Below are 15,728 nucleotides of genomic sequence, written 5' to 3' on the forward strand. Positions count from 1 at the left end.
GATAAACCCTTTGTTTGCAAATCTATTTGGAAGCATGCTAGAAAATAAAATTAGCAAGTGGACAGAAGAAAGAGATAAGTGTGCTAAAGGGAAAGTAGGTTTTAAACTTAAACATTCCACAGTTGATTATTGTATAACTTGAAGGCACATCATTGAAAAAGTTTGGGAGAAAAAGGAAGAAGTCTTTTGTTGCTTTGTTGATTTCAAAAAAGCATTTGACACGGTTTCTAGGAATAAGATTTGGCACAGAATGGAGGAACTTGGGGTTCCTAAACATTTGAGAGCAATTGTGCATAGGTTTTATGAAGAAGTGAAAAGTCAAAATTAGAACTTTAGTAGATATTTTTAAAAGTTTTAGAAGCGATATCGGGGTCAAGCAAGGTTGCCCACTGTCTCCTACCCTTTTTGGTTTATATATCGACAAGCTTGAGTGGTTAAATTCGCAAGGGGGTGATGGTATCTATTTGGGCAAGTTTGTTATAAGGCCTCTTTTGTATGAAGATGACCTTAGTTTGATTGCTAAATCGGCTCTTGGTTTGCAAGAGCACTTACTATCCCTTTAGTATTTTGTAGAAGTGTGGGGATGCAAATCAATATCAACAAAACAAAAGTAGTGGTTTTCTCTAAAAAAAGAAAACACAACCAACATAAGTTCTATTTTGAAAGTAACATTCTAGAAGTTGCGGATTACAAATACCTCGAAATTGACTTCAACAAAAATCTAAGTTGGGATGGTTGTAGAAAGAAACGAACTTTAGGGGGTTGGAAAGCATTTTATGCTTTTCAAAATAGGTGTAGGGAGGAAGAGTTATGGGACTCGAAAACCACTCAAACTCTTTTTGGGCTTCTAGTGATTCCAATGATTCTCTATGGTTGTGAACTATGGGCCAGCAGTACATCTGACATGCAGTGGAAACAAATTCAGAAAATTCAGAAGTGTTTGATTACTAACAAATTCAAGATTAAACGTGCAATTTTTTATGCTATCTTGTTAAGTGAAACATGGGTTGCTCCTATTGAAGCAATCTCTATGGTGTGAGTCATAAGGTATTTTAAAAATTGAGCAAATGGAAGAAGTTAGATGGCCTAAAGTTGTCTTTAATGACAAATTGAGGAAAAAAAAAACAACAACAAACAAACAAACAAACTTGGATGCATCAAAATAAAAAATGGCTTAGTAGATGGGGTATTTTCTTGAACACGTATCCCATAAACAACAAAGAGATAAAATCTTTTGTTATGGATAAATTCCACAAGCTTACTTGGGATAAAGAGCTAGGAAGAAAGAAAAAGTACCATATTGAAGTGTTTAATCCCACTCATAGTCATCAACTAAAAACATACATAGAGGTCAATATCTTTTGGAGAGCCAAAATTCTTATTGCTCAGTTAAGGACTAATTCTCATCAACTCCATTGTGAAACAAGGCACTGGAAAATGCCAAAAGAAGTGTGGGAGGCACGAGTATGCATTTTTTGTTCCTCCGGAAAAGTGGAAACAGAAAAGCATTTCATTTTAGAACGCGAGGCCTTCAAATACGACAGAAAAAGTTATGCAGATATGTTGGCAGCTAGCTCTTGGAATAATCTATTTAGCAAGGGTTTTGTCGAGAAGATGGAAGCATTTATTGTGAAGCTTCACAGAAAAAAGGTCAAATACATTAAGTAAATGAAGAAGCAATATATCTCATGAATTATTTTTAACCTCATGTACACTAAAATAATTTATTTATTCTTTCTTTCTTTCTAATAAATTGTAAAACATATTTCTATGATTATACAATTCAAAACCCAACATTCGAATATTTTAATTACAAACCACAATTATGAAAACTAAATTTTACATTAAATTGGAATATTTTAAATTTAATGCTTTTGAAATAATGATGGTATCCATATACGTAAGATAGAATTGCTAGAAATACTTTCACCATCAAAAAATTATATAGTATAATTTTATATGCATCAAATCTTATTTTCACCTTCAAACTTTTTTTCTCAAACAATTTTCAATTTTATTGTATGTTTTGTTTAGCAAATATATTTAATGGGCGATGTTTTTATAGATACACAATATAACTTGTCTCACGTGTACACTCATTTATGCATAAAAGCACATAGTATTGTAATGAAACATCTTTATGCATTAGTTATTGGAATAGTTCATAAATTCAAATATACAATTTTTTTTAGCTTTGATTGGTTGTTTTTGAAATATTTCTTGCAATATTCACTGGATGTGTGCATTCCATTCCTATTTGTTACACGTAAAGAATTACATTGATCTGAGATAATTTGCAATAATAATATTCAGTGAATGTATGTTCCATTTTTATGGGTTACATGTAAAGAATTATATTGATGTGAGATAATTTGCAACAATAAAGAATTATATTGATGTGAGTTAATTTGCAATAATAATATTAAGTGGATGTGTGCATTCCATTTTTATGGGTTATATGTAAAGAATTATATTGATGTGAGATAATTTGCAACAATAAGAATATATATATTGAATATTAGTTACAAATTGTAGTAAAAATATTTTTCTCTAGATTTAATTGTAGAATATGGGAAACACGTGATTTTATAGGATAAAATTAATATTAATTATATAATGTTAGTAATTTTCAAGTTCCTAATTCTCAATTTGTTATTAATTTCTTTTTCTCAATCTATTGTTATTTTTCTCTAACGCATATGCTAATTTCATATGATGATTTCTTATTCTTTAAGTGCCCCACCTTAGCATACCCAATTTTTTATTGACATTGATTCTTCTCTTCCATAAGAGATCGTTAAGAATTTTGTGGGAATTCTCATTCACCTTGTATGGCCAATATAAGCTTGAAATTTCATACCAAAAGGAATTTTTAGGAAATTCTTTAGGTTCCTTCCAATAATGGCAAACCATGGTCCAACCCAATGTTTTTTCTTCCTATAGAGAGGAATTAAAGGATAGAATAATGTCCATTGTGAATCATCCCAGAAGTGGGATGAGGTACCCATGAAGTACCATCACTAATTTCCCCAAAACTATGCCTTAACTAAAGATTTATGGGGTCGGGTGTTGTCCCTATAATTCGGGAACCTTGACGTGACCTTCCATTATAATTATCATCAATGTTAGCAACATTATTTTCTCACCATCTCTTGCCCCATGGATAGTTGGTAATTAGTTCATGAGTTAGTGTAATACCATCGAGGATTTTTCTTCCCTCAATATAACCCCCTTGTTCTTGGGAAGTGATCCTAAACATGATAGGGTTTAACCTATTAACAATGAGCTTGGTTATGATTTTGTCGATCACATTATAGAGGTATGTAAGTCAAAAAATTTCCATTGAATTTCTTTCGAATTCCTTGGGAATAAGAGCAATAAATTTTGAGTTAAACACATATAGATCGTCCTTATAGACTCTAGATTCTTCCACCACTACCCATACCTCCCTTTCAATAATGTGTTAACAAGCTTGGAAGTAGTTTTCTAAGAATCCATTTGAACCTAGCTTGATTTTCCAATTTCCATGCTTTGGATAGTTTGAGAAACTCTCTGATAAGTAGTAGCTTTCAACATACTAAGGTTCTATTTGAAAAATATTGGGGAGAGAATACCTCAAAATTTCCACTATTTTTTTTTTATTTGTTTGGGTTTGTCACTGAAGTATTTCGTCAAACAATTGCATGTGTATGGTTGTAGGTGCATTCTTTTTATTTTATATTTTAAACAAGTAAACACAATGCCAAATAGATACCAAAGATACTTTAAAACAACAGTATACAATTTACATTAAACCTAGAAATGTACATACCACAAATAGATGTTTGCAATAGCAATATACTCTTATTTCCCCCTCTAGAAATAACTCAGAAAGGCACCAACAGTATAGGATTTCCTTCGGAATGGATGTCATTATAGATTCAACACCCAAATCTGTTGTTCATAACCCAAAAATGTCTCCACATGTACCGCAACCAAATCAACTCAAAAGCAAGGGAACTCAACCTCAAGAAAGTGACAAAACTCGACGTCCACGTAGTGAGCAACTCAACCCCTTCCCAATGAGATACTCAACGTCCATGAGCAGACTAAAAAATTAGCCTTAATATCAGTCAACCCCTTCAGGAATGTTAACAATCAACTTAGTGAACAAAGTGGCACTCGGCCCCTCAATAATGCCTTTGAAACATAGACAAATCAACCTATGTTAAATGGAGAATATGCCCAGAAATGCAAGGACTATCGACTAGCAAAGAAGAGTGATTTTTGCCACCCAATAACAATATATAATTTCGACCCAAAACTCTAGCAAGAAAACAATAAAACTCGACCAAAATGTAATGTTACACAGCATTTTGTCACTGTCCCTGTACTCCCCATTCCACGATCTTGGAGGACCTCTACAGTGAACCCTACATGCTTTTCCATCATGAAGAAACTCCCATTATGTCCCTCTTCATGAGCAGAATGATTCCCTTTTGCATCATTTCCCAAGAATCTTCCTTTTACCCCAGTTTACAAGACCGGCGCTAGTGACCAATTTCCTCCTCGCGCCGATTTGCAGAGATTAAAACCAGGACTAGCGTCATACGGCGCTACTAAGCCTTTTCTAAGTCGCACTGATCCTCTTTTGGCAAGTTTTTTAAATATGGAGTCGAAGCTTCCAAGTGTAAAAGATTCGTAACGGAAGTCTGATAAATGGTTGGGCTGGATAGAGCCAAGAAAGTCAGTTTGGGCTCCTTTCCCCTATTAGGATGGAACCAACCCAAGAGATAAATCCTTCTCCCATGATAAGAGGAACCATCTCCCTTCTATCCAAGCTATATAAACCCCTCCTTCTACAAGCTTCACTAGTTTCAGTCTTGGTATTTTTGGAGCTTGAATAATCAGCAAGACATCTATAGCTTGTAGCTCTCTAGTTTATGTTTGAGGGAGAACAGTGTGTTTGGTTTGGTTTGAGACTAAAAGGAAGAAGCCTTAAAATTTCCATTGTTGGGGCTATCCATGAGATGCTAGCGGAAGTGCGGGAACCTGGATACGTCGGAGGAGACCAGCAACGTCAAGGCATTGGTTGTAATCTCTTTCTGAACTTATATGAATACAATTATTGATTGATTTCCTACATTTAAGTGTTATCATACATTTTATGGCTTAATGTTCCTTGACCTGTTAAGTAGGCTGAATGCAATTTGTATGCTATCATGTTTGTTGTTGTTTATTTGCTTGTTTCAGGGATTCGAAGGAAGAAAACAGAAAGTAGCTAGAGTGAGGAAGCAGAATCATCACCAAGCGAAATAGTGTTCTCATAGGTAGGCCCTCTTATTTGATTCTAGCTTAAAGAGATTTTCCATAGATTGTTTGTTTGTGGCTAGACCCGCTCTCTCGGGCTAGAGGAATTGTTTGTGTCCACACTGAGAATTTCCCTGCACCACAAATTGGGAACTACATTGGGGAGCCAATCCTTCTGTTTGATTGATTGTCATTTTATGGTTTTGTGTGAACTTTTCTAGTATCATCATTTCCCTTTAGTTTTCTCTGCTTTGCCTGGTTTACTGCTTAGAGTATGAAATTTACAATGGCAACTCTGGTTTTAGCCTTTGAAAATTTTCATATTTTTTCCTTGAATCCTTGGTCAGCGCATTTATTTTCCTGCCAGTCATGCCGATTAGCGCGAGTTTCTTTAAAACAGTCGCGTCGACCCCCTTCTAGTGCTTGGTGTCAGTTAGGCAGTCACGCTGATTCCTGTAGGTGAAGATCAGGGTTTCCCCTAGATCATAACCAATGTGTCTTGCCCTCTTGATTTCTGCCTCTTAGCTTGTTTTCACTGTGTTCTCCCTGACTGGAAAGCTTCATTGGCTTGGTTTATGTGCTTGTTTGGTTTGCCTTTTCTTCACTTGGTTTTTTGAGTCCTTGGATGGTTTGTAGCCCTAGGGCATCTAGGTCGTCACCCATTCACCTGTTTGTGTGCTCAACAAGTCAAGTTGTTAGTTAAGTTTCTCCTTGCATTTCGTTTTTAGTCCTTTTATTGCTTTGATTTCCATTTAACAAGTTTGAAAAGTTTCGTTTGTTGATTAAGCGTCTCTTTTCGAGCATAGATCACATTTCTCATCTTGTTTTTGGTTGAATCTTTGCATCATTAGTTTGGAAGGAATTCTCTTTTGTGCTTTGCATTTGCTTGAGGTTGATTTTATTGAAAAATTTTCATTGAAATGTTTGTGAAAGATTCATTTTATCGTTTCATTGAGAACTACATAATTCTAGTTCGTTGAATCAATATGTTACATTAGTTAGCATCATTGAAGACTAGAGTTGCATCGTCATTTGCATTGGAAAAGAAATGAATTCTCTTTACTAGTGAAAGGACTACTTGAAGTGCGTTTGATAGGAAAGATAGGAATTGGAAAGAGTTTTTCATCATTTTGTTTTCAAAAAGCGAAATAGTGAAAAGGTCATTTTGCTTTCAATTGCTTATTTGTTGCATTGAGTGTGTTTTCTACTCTCATTAGTGTAAACAATTCATCAAATTGAAAGGGTCTTGTCTCATTTAGCTGCATATAGGAGTTTTTCGAGTCACATCGATAAGGCCTGAAAACCGAGACATAATTTCAAGATAAACTCTAAAATGTATTCAATTAACCTAAGGCGCATTTGAAACCTAACAATCACATTTAGAAGGTCTAGGCTAGAGACGTGTTTCGGCATCTTTAAACCTAGTAATTGTCGTTCGCTTCGGCACTAGACAACGCTAGTACAGACTTGTGCTCCCCATACCGTCACGTATATAAAGGGAGACCCCACTAGGTTGCAATCCTTTATCCATTGGAAGCTGAGTCTGCCACCTTGTAAACGTGATACACCAAACACAACATTCCAAGAGATTGTCTGCCCGTACTTCTCAGTTCGCCATGAGGTATTCTGCAGTTCACGGTTACCTAATAATCCCTTTTGCCTAGATTATCTTGAGTAGTCATTTTGATCTTTTTGACTCCCTAAATATAAAAGATCATCCGAGCGCTTGTCCTTTCGAGCTCGTTTCAAATCGAAAGTGATAGAGTCACCTTTGCTTCTTTCTCGACTCTTAAAACATGAAAGAGCACCAGTTTGTTTTTGTGTCTTAAAAAATTGTTGCCCACGATCATATAACATTCCTGTTAGTCTTTTTCCAGACCACATCATGAGTATACCTTTAAATACATTTTAAAAGCCTTGGAATCAATCTCTCTCTTCTGGTTAATTGAGACGAGGTCATCGTGGTTGAACCATCAGGTTCGCCTAGTTCCTCTTCCTCTCCTCTATCTAAAAGATCGGTTGAGGAGCCTTTTCCTAAATTGCCGCAATCACTTGAGGACCAAGGTGTTGAACTTGGAATTGTTCTGAGCATTCAACCTTTGTCATCTCGTCCTCCCCCTCCCTCAATACTGGGTCATTTTCTGACATTGGCCTGGAATCTCCGGATAATCCTATCCAGACTCCCGAGAGTCCGCCGAATTCTAAAGGTCAGCTTGGACTAGTTGTTTATCCTCTGAATCCTTTGTTCAATCATGTTGTGATATCACCGCAGCATCCGTACAATTCGCACGGTCAACTGGGTATTCCTTTGGAATTATCCCCTCGAACATCTTCGGTTGTCCGTCGTCCCCTATTTTCACCCATGGAATCAGAAGGCGAAATCCCAATCTCCTCTCCATGTCACTCGAAGGTTTCCACTCCACGCACAGTCGAAGAGCAGGAATATCATTTCCTTCCTGAAGGTTTCCCTTACATGGGAAGCATTCCGACCAGTGTTCATCATGAGTTACCATGTAATTACGTGACTTTAGCTTTGTTGGTATCTGGTACGCCTACTGCCTCATCGCTATATCACAACCCTATCTGGTCATCTGCCATTATGCCTACCTCAGGTCCATTCATTCAAAACTCGACCTCCTAACCGATGGTGCATTCTGCAGTTACTTCAGTTCCGATGCAACCCACTATTCTGAATCCTCTTGTTTCGTCGGTCCAAGTAACCTGTCTGGTTCAATCGACGATCTCGAGTCATGTCTATGTTAGTTCTTCGATCCCTCCAGTGAGTGGACAAGTTGTGCCACCACCTGGGGGAAAAGTTTGAATGTTTCTATGATGTCTGGCACAACTAATGTGAGTGGCTCACAAGCTCACATGGTTGGAATGAACCAACCCTCTTCAGGTGCCATTCTAAACCCTGTTGGTCTTGCTGGATTGAGTAATGTCTAGTACCAACAACCGAACCCTGTTGGTCCGTCTGGGTCAAGTAACATCTAGTACCAGCAGCCTAATATGGCTCAGGTTCAGTACCAACCTCCTTATGTTCCATATGGTTCACAAGTGATGGTTAATCCACCCTACATCCCTCAGCCTGGACCTTATGTCCAGCTTGTTTCGTCCGCCGCGCCTAGTGGATATGGCCAAATATAGTTCGGGAACTATTTAAGTACCCTTGCAGCAGCAAGGACATCTTCTGCAGTAGCAAGGGCCATCCATGCAGCAACAAGGGCAGATAATGCCGCAGCAAGGACAACTACAAAAACCGTAGGGGAAACCCTCGCAACCGTTGCAGCAAACCATGCAGCTGCAACTGTAGTATGTGTTGCAATCCTCCCTACCCATGTCTTCACAAGGTCAACCTCTGTAGCTGCAGGGACAACCTTTACAGTCGCAAGGTCAGCCCTTGCAACAACAAGGTCAACCCAAGCAACAGCAACCCTTATACTCATATCAACAGGGTCAACCTTTGCAAGGGCAAGGTCAAGGTCAAGTCCTGCAGCAGTAGGCGCAAAATCCTTATGTCCAAGGGCAACAAGTTCAACATCCTTTTGTCCAAGGGCAGCAGGTCCAAAATCCTTATGTCCAAGGGCAGCAAGTGAAAAATCCTTATGTCCAAGGGCAGCAGGTCCAAAACCCTTTTGTCCAAGGGAAACAGGTTCAAAACCCTTATGCTCAGGGGCATCAGGTGCAAAATCCATATGTCCAAGGTCAACAGGCTCAATAGCCTTTTAAACCGTATGTTGCTTATCAAAAACCTGTGGCTGGATAGTTTCAAGGCTTTCAAGGGACAAAATCCTTACCAACAGGGATGGGTCCTGCTAGTTGGGTCCGCTTATCAACCTCAAATGCCTTTCAATATCAAATTGTCGTTCTTGGCTACACTGGAATTGCCAGATGTTTCTAGGCTCACGAATGACCCAATTCTTAACTCACCATATTAGCCTCCAGTGCCATCCAAGATCTCGAGCAATTGTCTGAAGTTTGAAGGAAAAACAAAAGAGGATCCACAAGCCCACGTGATGACATATCACCTCTGGTTCTCCCTGAATTCCTATGTTGACGTTTCCATTCATCTTCGGCTTTTCCACCGAACTCTTACAGGTGTTGCAGCCAAGTGGTATATCGAGCTACCTCAAAATACCTATCATGACTTTAACACTCTCGCCATAGCCTTTCTCACACATTTCCAGTTGTCGGTTCGCTGTGAAACTGGCACCCATTTGCTAATGTCACTCAAGCAAGACACTGCGACCCACATCTTCAATCACATTCATGAATGGAGACGTAGGAGTCCCCTGATTAAGTTTGAGATCGCTGATCAGTTGTTAACCGAGTGGTTCACCAAATCATTCGTCAGCAAAATTGCTGAGGATATTGCTATGGGTGGATGCGTCACTAAGGAACAAGCCATCGCGTGTGCCTAGTATCTAGACCTCGTCTATTCACAATCCGGAACGTTATATGATATGTTACCCGATGCACCCAGACCATCATCTGATCTGACGACATCTAAGTCTCCAGTTACACCTCCTGTTGATGGAGTAATTGGTTAAGTGACTCAGACCCCTACAAAATCTTCTTCCAAACAGAAGTCGGTCTCCAACACTGCTTCAAATGATTCGTCTCACAATTCATTCGCGCTATTAAAACCTTAGAGGTTCACGCTGTCCAGTCTACCGCAGTGGAAAAATCCTCTAAAGGTAAGGAGAAAAGCCAAGGCAAGGGTAAAGTCGATGCCCCGAAATAGGGCCCTCCTAAGTCGTCTGCTGGTGATGCTTCCCAACGAAAGCCCAAAGATCCATGCCTCATCTGTGAGGAGGCTCACTATACTAAAGATTCTCCCAGACGATCCGAAGTTAGTCGTTTGCTCAAAGGGACCCCAGTTGTCCTAAAAGAGCCCTGTCTGTCCCAGCAGACCCAAATGATAGACCAGCCTCAACGTCCACTTCTTCAGTTTCACAAGTGTTCATGATGAATACACCGATTAACGTGGCTACCAAGTCAAAAGATTATCAAACTCCTACCCCGACAGTAGGGAAATAGAAAGAAGGTACCCCTTCTTCTACCTCGTCCAGCTCTGGTCCTCTTCATATAGAGCGACCTAATCCTGATTCTGCAATCCGACCACCTTCTCGAGGTGTGCTACGAAAGTCCTCGTACAATCCAAACGCTCGAGCTGCTCAACAATATAACATTCTTGAAGATTTGGCTCAAGCGCCATCAGCTATGTCTGCTCACGAGGTCCTTCAAAGTTGTCCTTCTTAGCGGAAATCATTACTGTCGGATATTCGGGGTCTTGATCCAACTGACTTTAATCTCATATGTTTTGATTTGGAAAACCACGTTCCGCGTTTACCTCATTAGATTGCCTTTCTCATTCAGGTGGTCATAAATGAGAAAACCATTCATAGGACTGTCATCGATGAAGGCGCTTCTACCTGCATCATGTTTGTCGCTTGTTGGAAGGCGATTGGTTCTCCTACTCTGAACCAGTGCCCTAACACTTAGGAAGCTTTTGACGTACGCGATTCACGACCATTTAGTGTCCTTCCCAACCTTGCCATTACGTTGGAGGGAAAATCAATGCACATCGAAGTAGAGATCATTGATGCTCATCTTAACTACAATATTATACTCGGACAGAGTTGGACCCATGCCATGCATGTTGTAGCCTCCTCCCTTTTCTGCATGATTCGTTTTCCCCATCAAGGGAAGATAGTCACAGTCGACCAACTATCCTTGTTTGCCTCTTCCTCCTTGGATGGAAATGTTCCTTATGTAAAGCACACTGGTGCTCCTTATGAGAGTGTGGGGGCAGGACTCTTTAAAGATCCTGCCTTAATGGGTATTTTTCCACTCCCACCTCCTCATGTTGCCTCTGTCAACATGATTTCAGTCAAGTCTGATCCTTGGGTCATTCCCTCACTAGATCTTGTTGATACATGGGGCGAGGTTATGTCGTTAAGCCCTACCAAAATTAATTATGTGGAAATTGTTTTGGCTTCGCCTTCAGTATCCTCTAATTCCTTTGTTTCGAGTTCATCTCTCGACACGTATTCTCACTCCCCGTGGCTTGGTTATGGCCCAACAGTCATGTCTATGTGTCTTGAGAAGTTCTCTTCTCCGTTGCCTATTGACCTATCGGTTTCTCCTGACATTGTCAAGATCTTTCAACTGGGGGCACCTTTATCTCTTCATAAATTCAGGTTTTTTCTCCCTCCCCGAGTTTTTACCGATTGCCCATTATTGCAATGGGGTTGTCATCTTATGCCTCGTAACCCTCCCTTGCCCAGGGGGCATGGGGGCACAACCTTATATGAGTTCTACTCTATTATTTGGCCGAGTCGACGCTTACTCGTCATGTCAATGGTAAAACTCTGGTTTTCATCTGTGTTGATTGATTACCTGAGTCCGAGAATCGACTCTCTGAAAAAGTACTATGCCTAGGTCATCTTGCATGACTAATTTTGTACAATAGTGTGTTATTCATTTTTGTGCAATGTCGTTTGGTGTGTTGTTTTGTAAGCAACTTTACTGCTTATTATGTTTCTACCTGCTTTGCAGATGTCTGTGTCTTCTCACATCGGTTTCGTTGATGGTGCTTACCGTAGTACCTGGAATCTATCATCCGTGATATGGGCCATTTATAAACCCCATGGTGATTTGATTGATCTTCAAGATATTTGTTTAGGTTGAACAACTAATAACATTGTTGAGTACAACGCAATTATCAAATTGTTGCCAGAAGCTATCGGTCTTGACATTCGGGAATTAGTTGTCAACCTTGATTCACAAATGCTTGTTCTTCAACTCAAAGGGCAATATTCTATCAGAAACCCTCAGATATTGAGAATGTATCTACGTATTTGTCTATTGGAGAGAAATTTTGATTACATTGCATATCATCATATTCCTAGGCATATGAATACATTAACAGATGCATTAGCTAATTATGTATTGGATAGATATTTGCGAAACATGTGAAAATAAAAAAACAAAACATTTGTACCATAGTAAGCAAGAAAATATAGCATATATATATATATATATATATATAATGTTCGTCATACATCAGAACCCCAAAAAATAATGTGTGTTTAAATACATCTGTGGCTCGCAGGCCTTATACATCTGTGGCTTGCAGGCCTAAAAAATGTGGAATGCTAGACCTATGAACTACTTGGCATGGTGCACATGGTAGCACGTCACTGCTCATACTACACGAGTCAACAGTCGACGGATCCAGTCTGATACCCCCATTGTGTGCCCTGATACTGGCATGGGATGTCTACCACCTGGGCATACTCTCGGATACCGTCGGTCAATCCCTCGAGGTTCTGCGTGATCTCCTCCTCATTATCGCTTCCTTCCTGATAAGGAGCATATCGAACTGTCGAGCAACGCGTCTGGCAATCGGGGACATCCCGATAGGACGCTTTGGTCCCACATCTGCATTTACAAAATCGAAATGTCATGAATGCATGTATTTCAAAAAAATCAAAAATCAAAAAATTAAAATTGTTTGCTTTTACCTCCATCGTCATAATCTTCTCCCTCTAGGAGCGGCATATCTGGATCGCCATGGAAGTCGATATCGCTATAGGGCCAATCCTCTACTACGATTAGTTGTTGTTGTAGCCACGAGAAGAAGGCAGGCTTATATGACATATGTTGGCCCCCGGTTATCCTTGGCATCAATGCACTCCAATAGACCATCTGTGGATCTCGTGGAAATGGCGGTTCCACCTTAGCAAGCTAGTAGTGAAATAGCGAGACCCGCTCCAAAAAGGTCACTAGAACGAAACTGTAGCAGAACTACTTCAGGTTTCTCGCCTTGGCTTTTGATAGCTGGCGCTTCATGTTTACCTTCATGGCTTTCACCCAGTTGAAGATAGTCGACGTCGTACAGTCAATAGCATACTGAAACTTCGACTTGTTGGACTCATGCTGTGCTTGAGACCCAGCCACTCTGTTGATGGTCAACAACAGCACTTTCAGCACAAGATCCTGAACACTCATGATCTCTATCTTTCCACTCTTTGATTTTAGTGCTTCGGGGAGTGTTCTGCGAGAAGGATGTTGACATTTGCCCCAATAGGCCTAGACCCATACAAATTGACTAGTTCCTCTCTTCAAGATAGTCCTATAATGAAATAAATGTCAGAAGTTTCCAACTCCAGTTCTTGGTCCCGGATCATAAAAACTTCCCGATTGACATCCCAAAGATTGATCAGATACCGTAACAACATGGATTGAGCCTGTAGACTTGGCGTGAGGAAGAATTTGAGGAGCCCACAGTTCCTCAAGGCATTCAAGCAATTTGGGTCTGCCATTGCTTGTGTATCAATGTCCTCATGCTCGCATTCCTTCCAATCAACCATTTTTGCAATGTTTTCCCTACAAAAACCATAAAATCAAGTCAATAATAATCCTTGTCTAGAGAAATTTGGATCAAATTAGAGAAATTGGGCAAAAACTTGAAACTTTTGTGTTCACAGCGCCAGCACAATTGTTTTAAAAGCAGTAGCACGGACGACGCGCTTGACACCGTTAATAGTCCCTAATCAGCGTGATTCCGTGCCTGGAAATCGCGTCAACCAAGGGCGAATTCTTTTTGCTAAATCCTCCTCAAGGAATCCAAAAAATGATTAAAAACAAGAAAAATGAGCATTAAAATGAAGCTAAAGGTCTTGGCTCTTACTTGCACCTGACGGATCGTCGAATGGCCTCCCGGATCTACTGCAATCTACTCTTGAAAATCTAGGGCACAAATGAGTGAAAAGTTCTCCACACAAGGTAAAATGGTAAAATGGTAAAAAATTAATTACTTTTTCCTCCTTTTATTCATTTTTCATGAAATATTAGGGTTTTAAAAGTATTTTTGACCTATTTTTGCCTCAGAAATTGGATAATGTATTTACCTTTTGTGCAGCAAGAGGTGACGGATTATTGATGATGGTATTGGAGTCACGTTTAAGCTCTTTTCTCAACTCGTAAAACTCAAATCAAAAGATCACCGAGTATTTTTCTCTTTTTGACTCTTAAAGAAAATAAAAATGGGGGGTCCGCTTTTAAGCTCTTTTCCGACTCTTTAAAAACAAAAAGATTTCCGAGCTCTTGTCGTTTTGAACCCGTTAAAGGCTGCGAAACGTCGTTTACCCAGTGTACGTTTATCCCTTTTTCGAACTGGGATAAACTATTTACAAAAAAAGCACTGTTTGACTGAAATGGTCAAGCGGTTCTCTCAAGTATCGTTTTCTACATTTTCGGGCTCTAGAGACACAAATGTACGAAAAAGGACCATGTGGAGTTTTATTTTCCGTGTCTTTTTCAAACTCTCTAAATATGAAAAATATACCGAGTTACACCTTTGTCGAACTCGTTAAAACATTTAAACAACATTGGATTCGTCACCATGACGAACATGAGATTCTCCTTCCTAGGGCTCATTAAACTTACTACGTTGGATTAGTGCGAAGGATGAACTTACAGTGCAAGCACATACTATCCCCTTCAAGCTTATGATAAAAAATAATTAGGGTACCTGCCAGAAATGGTGGGGGAAAATGGGAAATTCTATTAGTTGTCTTGGCAGCTCACTCTTGAACATGACACTTTTTGCTTCGTGTCGGATTGGGATATCCTCCTTTTCATCATTGACCTTCCTGGGTTGGGCCATTCATTTTTTGCCTTCCATTTGATCTCTCCCACATCATCATGATCACCGATCCTATGGATCCAAAAGCTGCCAAACTCCGGAGTCATGTCACCAATATGTTCAAGGGTTGGTCCTTCTGCAGTTACACTTACTCTTGATTCTCTATATCATTTGAAATCATTGCATCCCTTTGTCTCATGTCAATGGTGTGGGATACATCATGGCCCTCCTTCGACACGGTCGCTTCCTATCGACTTCAACTCATTATCCAAGAAGCTGACCGAGAGACTCCCTTCCAATACCTTTAGAGCTTGCATACCCTAATGGCAACTTCTTCGCACTCGACGAAAAGTTCACATCATTAGCTTTCGATCAAGTGATTCCACGGGTGTTCAACTTCAGTTCCTTTATTCACATTCTATGGATTGTGTTGATGGTACATAGAGAGCCATTGTCATTATTGGTGATTTCTCTCGCACTTGTTAACAGTTCACATCATTGACTGGTAATCCAACGACTTTCTAGCATGTTCGACTTCAATACATTCATTTACATGTTAAGATTTGTACTTTGATTGGGTCGTGTTGGAGCACAAGACCCTAGGCTCAAATTACACAAGTCTAGGTTGCAAGGCGATGTGACATGATCGTGTTGATATGCATGTCTCTTTCAGATGGATGGTTGCGACCATACCATAAGTTGTTATATGTGATCCTTCTCATTATTGGATGGTTGTGACCATACCTTGGTTTTGATATGATCCTCTCTATTGGATGGTTGCGTC

This window comes from Pinus tabuliformis, chromosome 2_2, assembly GCF_031772625.1.
Source record: "Pinus tabuliformis cultivar Carrire ecotype Pingquan chromosome 2_2, CPIR1, whole genome shotgun sequence".
NCBI lineage: Eukaryota > Viridiplantae > Streptophyta > Pinopsida > Pinales > Pinaceae > Pinus > Pinus tabuliformis.